The following is a 12,669-nucleotide window of genomic DNA, read 5'->3' as shown; positions in this document are numbered from 1 at the left end:
ACGGTCCCGACGGAGACTACATCTTCTAGACCCCTCGCACTTGGCTCGGCACACCCCGTTGCTCGACAACACACCGGAGCACGGCTACACACACTAGCGCCCTACATCAATACATCGGGAGGAGCTTTTATACCCAGGCTAGCACACACAAGCTAGCCTCCACGCCCACCACTTGCCCACGTACGTACTAACTGGCCACCGCATTAGGCCACTAACTAACTCATGCACTAACTAACTTTGGCTCCATCTTTTTTGACTAACCAGATCACCACGGAACGAGCAAACCAGCCAGCTTTGTAGCCATCGGCACCGCAGCGCCTGCACCCACCTCGCGCACGTCAGCGACTCGGTCTTGAGCGAACGTGAGCCGTTGCTCACCCGCGACCTGGAACTGCACGCCTCACCATGATCTGCATGCTCGGTCGCCACCGTGTGCGGGCATGGTTTATTGTCAACATTCACCCCCTAAGCCATGACCTCGCTGCATGACGGGCTCGTCGTCGACGGAGTTGCTGCTGCTCTCGCCATGGTTGTCGTCACGGCCGTAGCGCTCCGCAGCCGCAATCCTCTTCCTCGGCGACACAAGCCTGGCGTTCCGGCGACTTACGCCGTTGATGTTGTCGCACCCGAACGCGAGCCTTCTTGGACGCTGCTTCATGGCGTCGTACCGCACCGTTGCTGCCTCCGCCGCCATACAGCATCTCCATGCCACCACCTCGCATGCAACACCTTCACGGCCATCGTGCTCACCACGGACACTCATCATGCGCCGCCCCCCTGTCCGCCATGGCAGCCGCGCCACACACCTCCATAAGCCGACACACGGCCCGGAGCTCCGACGAATGCCGTCATCGCCCGTACGCCTCCAGCACGACGAACCGCGCCCAAGTCAACCAAGCTCATGATACCAAATGTTGGGACAAACCCATCGGCGACCTAAACGCCGGATGAAGGTAGACGAAGGAGACACCACGATCCTTCCGGCGACGAACGCCGTGGCGCACGAACGCATGTATCTTGGCTTTATTTCTCACAACGACTCAAACACACACATGAGGTACACACGCACGCACGCGACACAATCCGGAAGAACTCTCACGTCGACCGGGCACACACCACGGTCCCGACGAAGACTACATCTTCTAGACCCCTCGCACTTGGCTCGGCACACCCCGTTGCTCAGCAACACACCGGAGCACGGCTACACACACTAGCGACCTACATCAATACACGGGGAGGGGCTTTTATACCCAGGCTAGCACACACAAGCTAGCCTCCACGCCCACCACTTGCCCACGTACGTACTAACTGGCCACCGCATTAGGCCACTAACTAACTCATGCACTAATAACTTTGACTCCACCTTTTTTGGACTAACCAGATTACCACGGAACGAGCAAACCAGCCAGCTTTGTAGCCATCGGCACCGCAGCGCCTGCACCCACCTCGCGCACGCCAGCGACTCGGTCTTGAGCGAACGTGAGCCGTTGCTCACCCGCGACCTGGAACTGCACGGCTCACCATGATCTGCATGCTCGGTCGCCACCGTGTGCGGGCATGGTTTATTGTCAACATTAGATAAATCAGCTAAGCGATATGCAAGGAATCAACACCATGTCCAGCCCCGATGACCACGTGTGGCAGGGAATAAACCACAAAAAACAAGAGTAATAGAACTATTCATCTCGCTAGCACTACATATAAAGAGCAAGTACAATAGTAGAGCCGGCTGCCGGCTGTAAGCTCATGCCATGTCACCTATAGCCCATCTTATAACTACATGTACAATAGTTGGTTAGAAGAGTGTACTACTTATTTATTATATGACCCACCTTTCATTCTCACAAAGTGCCTAGCTAGGAGCACGTGCTAGAGCTGACTCTTAACTAAGAGCTCGCTTACCTTCTCTCTCCTCTTCTCTCTCCTCCAACTAAGCAAAAATATACTATTTTATTCCTTATAGCCAGCTGACTCAGCTCTATTATATTTGATCTAAAGACAAACTCAAGTGAAGGATCAACATCTCAAACCTAAGAAGAGAATAACAGCTTTGTAATTCTGCCTCCAGTACCCACTATCACTTGGTGTTGTAGATAGCTTATTCATGTACCAACTAGATCTATTTTTTTCTTGTACCAACTATTTGTCGGATCAATTCGAACAACTTACCAAATATTACGAAAGAAAAACTAAATAGCTTATCAAACTATGTGACGCGACATGTCGTTGAGCACTATTTGCTAGTATTTTTATTATCATTCCAAACTTTGGAAGTTTTTGGTATGTTACAGACCTAATAGCCGAGGCCTGAAGAACGACAAGACCTCATATTTCACGTGGTGACGGTCCTCAGGTCTGAAATTGGATAGTTTGGTTCGATCGAAAAAGCTTAGAGAAAGTGAGTGTGAAAAAGGAAGCATAGGCCTCTATGGTCCACTCGCACCTCTTTTTATTTGTCCTATAAAAAGATGCACTAGGTTTCAGTTGGCGGCCATAGACAATGTTTTTCTTCTATAAGTGACGCCGTTAGAAACTCGTCCGCCTGAACCTGAGTGGATCAAGTGGTCGAGAGATTGTTAGAATATATTTCGGTTTTAAAGATAGAGATAAGGAATATAGATCGAATATGTTTAAATCATGTATTACTTGTCTTATACTTCTAGCCTTTATCCTCACATATATTCTATATATACCCTATATGATGGTCAGATCAATAAAGATAATATTAGCAATCTATAATTTTCGACATGATATTAAAGCGGTTAGTCACACCACAACGAAACCTAGGTTCCTTCATCATTTTCACAGCGCGTTGCCCCCGGGAGATTAATCCTCTCTCTCCGGGGACGCGGCACCGGATCAATCGAAGATTAAATCTGTTCTTGTAACTTAGATCAATTCTTTATATTAGATCAAAATTCGTAGGTTTCGGAATTCCTTAGCTGATCCATTAGATCAATTCTTCTAGCGAGCTCAGCCCTCAAATTTCGATGAGTACAAGTGTAAGATTCATCCGACGTGTATTGCAACGACGACGTCACGGCGAGGTTAACCATGCAGCTCATGCGAGCCATGAGCTCGAGGCAGCGCACACCATGCGTGCAAGCCTGATGCCGCGTGCAGCTCCTAGCGATCCGATCTATGCCAACAACAACAAACGTTGGACGGCTTAGGAACAACCATCGTCAGATCCAATCGGCCTCTTCCGGGCGCACTCCTCGCAGCAGCCGAATGCGGTAGCGCCCACGATGATGCCCATGAACATGTACATCCAATCAGTCCCATTGTGCACGCATGGAAGCATGCATACATGGAGATCAGGATCGGCATGTGCATGCACACAGCCAGCCGGAGGCTGCTTCTACGTCCGCGACTTCATCGATATGGTCGACGACCGCGACAACCTAGCTGCACAATCAACATCTTCACCGAGCCGGCTCATAGCGCGGGACACCGGGAGGGCCCGCATGTCTTTGATTTCTACGCACGTGCACTGATGCTATCTTCACCGACCCCGCGCAGCGACACCAAGCCATCAACACGACTTTCACCTGCACCGAGCGATCTTCACCAACCTGCGCTGTCGCGACACCGAGCTGCATGACTACATCGTCTAAAATTATATTCGTCGAATACATCTACAACAAGCGACATCAACATACATCATCCACAGTTCAGGTCGGTGTGGAAAGTGATGTAATTCTTCATCGACTTCTCCGGCGTGACACGACATTAACACTTGGTCGCCACAAGGGACGCCTTCAGGGACATATTATCATCGATACACTGCTGCGACGCCATCGCCAAGGTCTTCATAGCATGGTGTTCATCACCATCATCGTCAACGCACCGCCGCCACCTCGTCCATAAGATGGACACCTAGCGTCCAGTGACAGATTTTTCTGCAAGACGCGACCTCGACGACGGCAATGACCGCGTCACAATGACGGCTTCGACCGCGTCATCTATGTCGACACGATTGCATTGACATGGCGTCGCTACAGCGACAAACCTACACGGCCACAAAACCGGTGAACTCATCGTCGACGACACCCTCTGACATCCGCAAGGTGCATCGTCCACGTGTGCATCTCCATTATAACACATTTTTAGCGCCTCCGGCTTTGTGCGGCTTCATCATCCACGACGATCACACATCGACCACGACTACCTCGATCACGGCTACATCACCATGCTCGGCTATCTCGACATCGTCATTAATGGCTGTGTCTACAACAACTCATCGGCAACAACTCCAGTCAACAGCATATGCGTCGTCACTAGCGTCCATGCCACTTCCGCTGTGACTGCGGGTGGGAATAGAGGAGAAGGCAGGACGTCACCAGAAGGGGACGCAGTCATCGTCCTATGTGCCGATCCATCAGAGATGCAGTCGATGATGGCGCGGCGAAGAGGACGACGAAAGCCCAATTCAGTCGCAATCGTCCGAATCAGTCCTCTATGACTGAGGGAGAATGTTAGAATATACTTTGGGTTTAAAGATAGAGATAAGGAGTAGACATAAAAAATGTTTAAACCATGTATTACTTGTTTTGTGCTCCAAGCCTTTATCCCCTTATGTATTCCATATATACTCCATATGAGGGTCAGATCAATAAAAATAATATTAGGCATCTATAGTTTTCAGAGAGACGAGCCTCAGATATCCACTCTCTTGTTAATACACATCTCTACCTAATAATAAAGTAAACACTCCTTCTCGTTGTACGTCACTGGCGTTTTATAAAAGAAGTCATGTCTTTTCAAGTAATTAACCCGCAGTCCTTCTGTATGTGAGGTCGAACCATTTTTTTAGGTTTTACGCAAAATCCTCTATATTTAATCCAAACTAACCCGCAGTCCCTCTTTTAAGTGACTATGAACCGTTTTTCTAGTTTTAGATATAACCCTCTAATATATGTATTAATCATCCCGTAGGTTTTTTCAAATAAATATATCATCGACAATTTTGCAAGAAAAACCTTCGTTTCTTTGAAATCAACCCGTGGTCCTTCCTATGTGAATATATGTGGAACATTTTGTTTTTGCCCCCTCATCCTTAGGATCGACCCAGCGACGAGGCCCTCCGTCAAAAGGTTGCAGCCAACTAATCTCATGACTAGATACATTTGTGTTGCAAAACAAGATTGTCATCGTAGTATAGTACCACCTTGTTGCCTTGCACCCAATCTTATCAACTTTTATATGTGAGCAACCTTGCTGCATCGAAAGTCAACAAGCAGAGGATGGCAACAGAACAAAGCGATTACAATCCGAATCAAATACTTCCACGAAGAAATCGGATTAGCAGAACCAACACGGTCCGAGACAAGGATTGACCCAGATGATAAACTTTGGGGGTACAAAAAATACCAATAATCAATAGGAGTAGCAACAGATGCTGGCAGCGATGCCGGACGCTGGGGGGCGATGACCAAGGGAAAAAAGAAAAGCCTGAGAGGCAGGTGAGGTGGAGACAAGAAGAAGGAGAAAGGTGGGAGAAGAAGATGCGCTGGAGCTACGGTGGGGCGGGCGGTGCTGATCTTGTGGAGGAAAGAGGAGACAGGGAGGCTCGGTGGTGGCCTCGATCCCATCTGGATCGAGAGCTTGGAGAAGAAGGCGTGTGGAGGAGAGACGAGGATGGATGAGTGTGGCTCACAAGATAAGGTTGGAGCGCGATGGGCACGGGAGTACTCGATTAAATTGGCCAGATTTGCTTAAGGACTCAATTAAATTGGCCAGAGTTGGTAATAAAAAATAAGATTAACTAGGAGGGGACACACTCCCTTTACCAATAAAATCGTTGCATGCATTTTCTTGTTTTCTGGTTTTACATTTTTTTTGAAGTTTGATTTGCATCTGTTTGTGTTCCTATCGTCCTCATATTGACTACATAGGTCAGCACACACACGGCGGAAACATATATGCCTGGGGTGCCCAATGAAGTAAATAAAGAAATTATCTTCGGATGCTGCTGATTCCGGTTTATACGAGTGCATAATAAATCATCGATGCCAAAACATAGGCATTTACATGTCATGGCACCGAGTCTTTAGTTATTCTCAAGTTGTTGTTCGGAGCGGGAGGAAGAAGACTACAATGATGAAACTTAAGAACATCGCTGGAGGAAGAAGACTACATTGATGAAACTGAAGAAACTCACTGACACATCAATGAAGTAACAATGACTTTCGTTACAACGCATGAACATTTGTGCTAATTACATCCTAAATTTATCCGTCCGTCAGTCAAGTGGCCGAGAGAGGAGGCTCATATCTCCACGATCTCGTTAACACGCAATACATCTAAGGATCCCACATCCATGAAAGTTGAACGACATCCCAGCTATTCCCTAAAAGGACCACAACCTCGTACATTACTAGGGGGGAGGGTTGTCGGTGAGTAAGAAAACCCACTCTATGGGCAACATGTTAAACTGTGTTGAACACAAGCCTCCTAGAACATTCTGTTTTGACGTTGCTTGGTTTAAAAATGAAGAGTTCATACCTACTGTCATGCGGGTGTGGGGCAACATGTGAATAGTTTGGACCCTATTGATGTGTTGAACATTAAGTTGAAGAGATTTAAAAAGTACTTCAAAGGGCGGGGTTCTAATATCTTCGGGCATAAAAAAAAGAAAGATGAGCTGAAAGAGGAACTTTTAATACTGGAAAGTTTAGAAGAGCTAACTCAGTTAAGTGTGGAAGATTATAATAAGAAAGTGGAGATTATGGTGGAGCTTAATGAGCTTTATGCTAACGAAGACGTGCAGTGGGTCCAAATGTCTAATGGGAGGTGGTTGCTGCAAGGTGACAACAATACCGTGTAATGGCAAGAGAAGGAAAAAAGTTAATTCACTCTTTAGAGGCGAATGGCGATACGATAGAGGGCACCGATAACCTATTTGCACATGCTGCAACCTATTATAAAGAACTCTTTGGTCCTGCACAATGGGAACCTGTTTCCTTTGTCTCCTCACTTGTGGGGAGAACATGAAAACGTTAATGACTTTGACAATTTTTTGTTGACTAGACCTTTTACTGTCGAGGAGGTTAAATTTGCTTTGTTTAGCATGGACGTGAATAGAGCTCCTCGTCCTGATCTTATTTCTATGGAATTCTTTCAGCAATGTTGGGATAGTGTGTGTGTGAAGATATTATGAATATCTTTAAGGCTTTCTTTGAAGGGTCCCTCGATGTGCATAGACTTAACTGTGGCATGATTACCCTCATACCTAAGATGTAGGAGGCCAATAAGATCCAACAATACAGACATATTTGTTTGTGAGAAGCACTTCGGTACAACCCCCTCCAACTAAACGTATAAGGGCAGTATGATCATTACACGTTGTGTATAGTATCCGTCGCCCCGTCCGTTCGTCCATCACGTCAGCCCACGCGTCGGCGGTTGGTTTGGAAAAAAAGAAAAAAAACCTATCTTCACCACGCACGCCTCCGCTGCCGCCGCCGACGCCGCAACTCCACCATGCGTCGTCTCCACCGCCGTCTCCGGCGCCGACGTGGCTCCACCCACGCACGTATCCGCCGACGCCGCGAGTCCACCACGCTTCGTCTCCACCGCCGACGTGACTCCCCCACCGTCTTCGCCGCCGCCGCGACTACACCACGCGTCGTCTCCTCCGCCGCCGCCGGTACGCCACCCCACACGTCTCCACCGACGACGTGACCCCCCTCCCTCCGCTTCGACGCCGGCGGTTGCAGTGACCGACGTGGCGTACCATCTTCAAAAGACGACGTTGCAGCGGTGCATCGACGTCGAACACAGCGAACGATGTCGGTCAACCCTTCGACGACGGACAGTAAGTTTTTTCATTTAATCCATACGATTTTTCATGATTTCATTGTATGAGTGTTTATTGTGACATTGATACAACACGTATTGAAAGGTTTATTATTAGAGCAAGACAACACCGGATATGCTGGCAATGACTCTAGTAGTGAGAATGAATTTTCGTCATTGAATGCAAATAAATCACTCGGACACAACTATATGAGTCAGGATGAATCATATAGTGGTAATGTAAGTGTTGTATACGTTGATTATAAATAATGAAAATATAAGCTATTACATTAACACTTACAATTGCTATTGAATTTAAATAGGTGCATGCCAATGATGACAATGACAATGATGGTACGATATAGATGAACAATCTTATGTTGAAAGTGGAACCCAGGTATGTTTCAAATATGTGGTTGTATTATTACTAGCATACAAATTGTATTATCACTTACACTTTTGAATCTGCACAGAGAAATACCGATGGTGACACAGATGCGAGAACTTTACATGATGACAATGATGAGGATGATGACAATAATGAGGATGATGATAATGATGAGGATGATGACAATGCATCTAATGAAGGAAATATGAGCGAAGTTATAGTACATGTTCAAATTACTCATGAAAACTGAAAAGATAGCAACAGACTGACGAACATGGTGATATGTCTTATTTTGCAGGGGGGTGTTGATGGTCCTAATGGGAACGATGAGCATGTTGGCGATCTTGAGTTTGACCTTGACATCGGCTATGATAAATATCAGCAAAAGACAATGGATAGGCATTAGGAAGTCATGGCCAAGACATTCAGGTCAGGAGGAGAGGCGTACATGTTCTACAACCAGTACGCAAAGATCGTGGATTCAGTATCAGGAGGGACTTGAAAAGATTTGGAAAAGGTTCCCAAAAAGTTTTACGCATGAGGAGGTATCTCTGTTCCAGGGCAGGAAAATGACAGGCAAATTTTTTAACCATGGAAGGCCGGACCCGTAGACTGAGACCGGAGACTCGATGCTTCTGTGACGCCCATTTAAAAGTGAAGCTTGATAGAAAGAGTGGACTTTGGTATGTCAGCAGTTTCTTTGATGATCACAACCATGTTCTTGCAAAACCGGACGAAGTCCCTTTCCTCCGGTCCCACAATGTGATCAAAGATTTCTAGAAAGCAGAGATTTTAGCTATGACAGGAGCTGGGATAACAAAGCACATCATTTTTGATAACTTTGTCAGTAGGTACGGTGTTGGGGAACGTCGCATGGGAAACAAAAAATTTCCTACGCGCACGAAGACCTATCATAGTGATGTCCATCTACGAGAGGGGATGTGTGATCTATGTACCCTTGTAGACCGTACAGCAGAAGCGTTAGTGAACGCGGTTGATGTAGTGGAACGTCCTCACGTCCCTCGATCCGCCCCGCGAACCGTCCCGCGATCAGTCCCACGATCTAGTGCCGAACGGACGGCACCTCCGCGTTCAGCACACGTACAGCTCGACGATGATCTCGGCCTTCTTGATACAGCAAGAGAGACGGAGAGGTAGATGAGTTCTCCGGCAGCGTGACGGCGCTCCGGAGGTTGGTGATGATCTTATCTCGGCAGGGCTCCGCCCGAGCTCCGCAGAAACGCGACCTAGAGGTAAAACCGTGGAGATATGTGGTCGGGCTGCCGTGACAAAGTTGTGTCAAATCAACCCTAAAACCCCACTATATATAGGAGGAGGAGGGGGGAGCCTTGCCTTGGGGTCCAAGGACTCCCAAGGGGTCGGCCGAACCTAAGGGGGAAGGTCTCCCCCCCAAACCGAATTCTACTTGGTTTGGAAGGTGGAGTCCTTCTTCCCTTTCCCACCTCCTTCTTTTTTTTCTTTTCTCTTTGATTTTTCTTCCAATGCGTATAGAGCTCTTTTGGGCTGTCCCACCAGCCCACTAAGGGCTGGTGTGGCACCCCCAATGCCTATGGGCTTCCCCGGGGTGGGTTGCCCCCCCGGTGAACTCCCGGAACCCATTCGTCATTCCTCGTACATTCCCGGTAACTCCGAAAACCTTCCGGTAATCAAATGAGGTCAACCTATATATCAATCTTCGTTTCCGGACCATTCCGGAAACCCTCGTGATGTCCGTGATCTCATCCAGGACTCCGAACAACATTCGGTAACCAACCATATAACTCAAATACGCATAAAACAACATCGAACCTTAAGTGTGCAGACCCTGCGGGTTCGAGAACTATGTAGACATGACCCGAGAGACTCCTCGGTCAATATCCAATAGCGGGACCTGGATGCCCATATTGGATCCTACATATTCTACGAAGATCTTATCGTTTGAACCTCAGTGCCAAGGATTCATATAATCCCGTATGTCATTCCCTTTGTCCTTGGTATGTTACTTGCCCGAGATTCGATCGTCAGTATCCGTATACCTATTTCAATCTCGTTTACCGGCAAGTCTCTTTACTCGTTCCGTAATACAAGATCCCGTAACTTACACTAAGTCACATTGCTTGCAGGGCTTGTGTGTGATGTTGTATTACCGAGTGGGCCCCGAGATACCTCTCCGTCACACGGAGTGACAAATCCCAGTCTCGATCCATACTAACTCAACGAACACCTTCGGAGATACCTGTAGAGCATCTTTATAGTCACCCAGTTACGTTGCGACGTTTGATACACACAAAGCATTCCTCCGGTGTCCGTGAGTTATATGATCTCATGGTCATAGGAACAAATACTTGACACGAAGAAAACAGTAGCAACAAAATGACACGATCAACATGCGACGTCTATTAGTTTGGGTCTAGTCCATCACATGATTCTCCTAATGATGTGATCCCGTTATCAAGTGACAACACTTGCCTATGGCCAGGAAACCTTGACCATCTTTGATCAACGAGCTAGTCAACTAGAGGCTTACTAGGGACAGTGTTTTGTCTATGTATCCACACAAGTATTGTGTTTCCAATCAATACAATTATAGCATGGATAATAAACGATTATCATGAACTAAGAAATATAATAATAACTAATTTATTATTGTCTCTAGGGCATATTTCCAACAGTCTCCCACTTGCACTAGAGTCAATAATCTAGTTCACATCACCATGTGATTCCAACGAATCCAACACCCATATAGTTCTGGGGTCTGGTCACGTCTTGCTCGTGAGAGAGGTTTTAGTCAACGGTTCTGAAACTTTCAGATCCGTGCGTTCTTTACAAATCTTTATGTCATCTTATAGATGCTGCTACTACGTGCTATTCGGAAATGCTCCAAATATGTACCCTACTATACGAATCCGTTTCACTACTCATAGTTATTCGGATTAGTGTCAAAGCTTGCATCGACGTAACCCTTTACGACGAACTCTTTAACCACCTCCATAATCGAGAAAAATTCCTTAGTCTATTTAGTTACTAAGGATAACTTTGACCGCTGATCAGTGATTCAATCATGGATCACTTTCTGTACCTCTCAACAGACTTTGAGTCAAGGCACACATCAGGTGCGGTACTCAGCATGGCATACTTTAGAGTCTACGGCTAAGTCATAGAAGACGACATTCGTCTATTCTCTTTATTCTGCCGGGGCCGGGTTTTGAGTCTTACTCAAATTCACACCTTACAACGTAACCAAGAACTCCTTCTTTGCTGATCTACTTTGAACTCCTTCAAAAACTTGTCAAGGCATGCATTTTGTTGAAACTTTCATTAAGAGCTTTTTGATCTATCTCCATAGATCTTTGATGCTCAACGTTCAAGTAGAGCAATCCAGGTATTCCTTTGAAAACTCCTTTCAAACAACCTTGTATGCTTTACAGAAATTCTACATTACTTCTGATCCACAATATGTCAACCACATATACTTATCAGAAATTCTATAGTGCTCCCACTCACTTCTTTGGAAATACAAGTTTCTCATAAACCTTGTACAAACCCAAAATCTTTGATCATCTCATCAAAGTGTATATTCCAACTCCGAGATGCTTGCACCAGTCCATTGAAGGATCACTGGAGCTTGCATACTTGCCAGTATCTTTAGGATCGACAAAACCTTTTGGTTGTATCACATACAATGTTTGCTCAAGGAAACCGTCGAGAAAACAATGTTTTGACATCCTACGTGCAATATTTCATAAATAATGCATTAACAACTAACATAATTCTAACAGACCTTTAGCATCGCTACGAGTGAGAAAGTCTCATCATAGTCAACTGTTTGATCTTGTCGAAAACATCTTTGCGACAAGTCGAGCTTTTCTTAATAGTGACTTATCACCATCATCGTCTGTCTTCTTTTAAAGATCCATTTTTACTCAATAGTCCTATGACCATCAAGTAGTTGTTCCAAAGTCTACACTTTGTTTTCATACATGGATCCTCTCTCGGATTTCATGGCTTCCAGCCATTTGTCGGAATCTGGGCCCACCATCGCTTTCTCCATAACTCGTAGGTTCACTGTTGCTCAACAACATGACCTCCAAGACAGGGTTACCGTACCACTCTGTAGTAGTACGCGACCTTGTCAACCTACGAGGCTTGTAGTAACTTGATCCGATGCTTGATGATCACCATCATCAGCTTCCACTTCAATTGGTGTAGGTGCCACAGGAACAACTTCCCGCGCCCTGCTACACACTGGTTGAAGTGACGGTTCAATAACCTCATCAAGTTCTACTACCCTCCCACTCAATTCTTTCGAGAGAAACCTTTCCTCGAGAAAGGATCCGTTTCTAGAAACAAACACTTTGCTTTCGGATCTGAGATAGGAGATGTACCCAACTGTTTTGGATATCCTATGAAGATGCATTTATCCGCTTTGGGTTCGAGCTTATCAGATTGAAACTTTTTCACATAAGTGTCGAAACCCCAAA

Source organism: Hordeum vulgare, chromosome 3H (assembly GCF_904849725.1).
Source record: "Hordeum vulgare subsp. vulgare chromosome 3H, MorexV3_pseudomolecules_assembly, whole genome shotgun sequence".
Taxonomy (NCBI): domain Eukaryota; kingdom Viridiplantae; phylum Streptophyta; class Magnoliopsida; order Poales; family Poaceae; genus Hordeum; species Hordeum vulgare.
Note: the sequence above shows the minus strand (reverse complement) of the source record.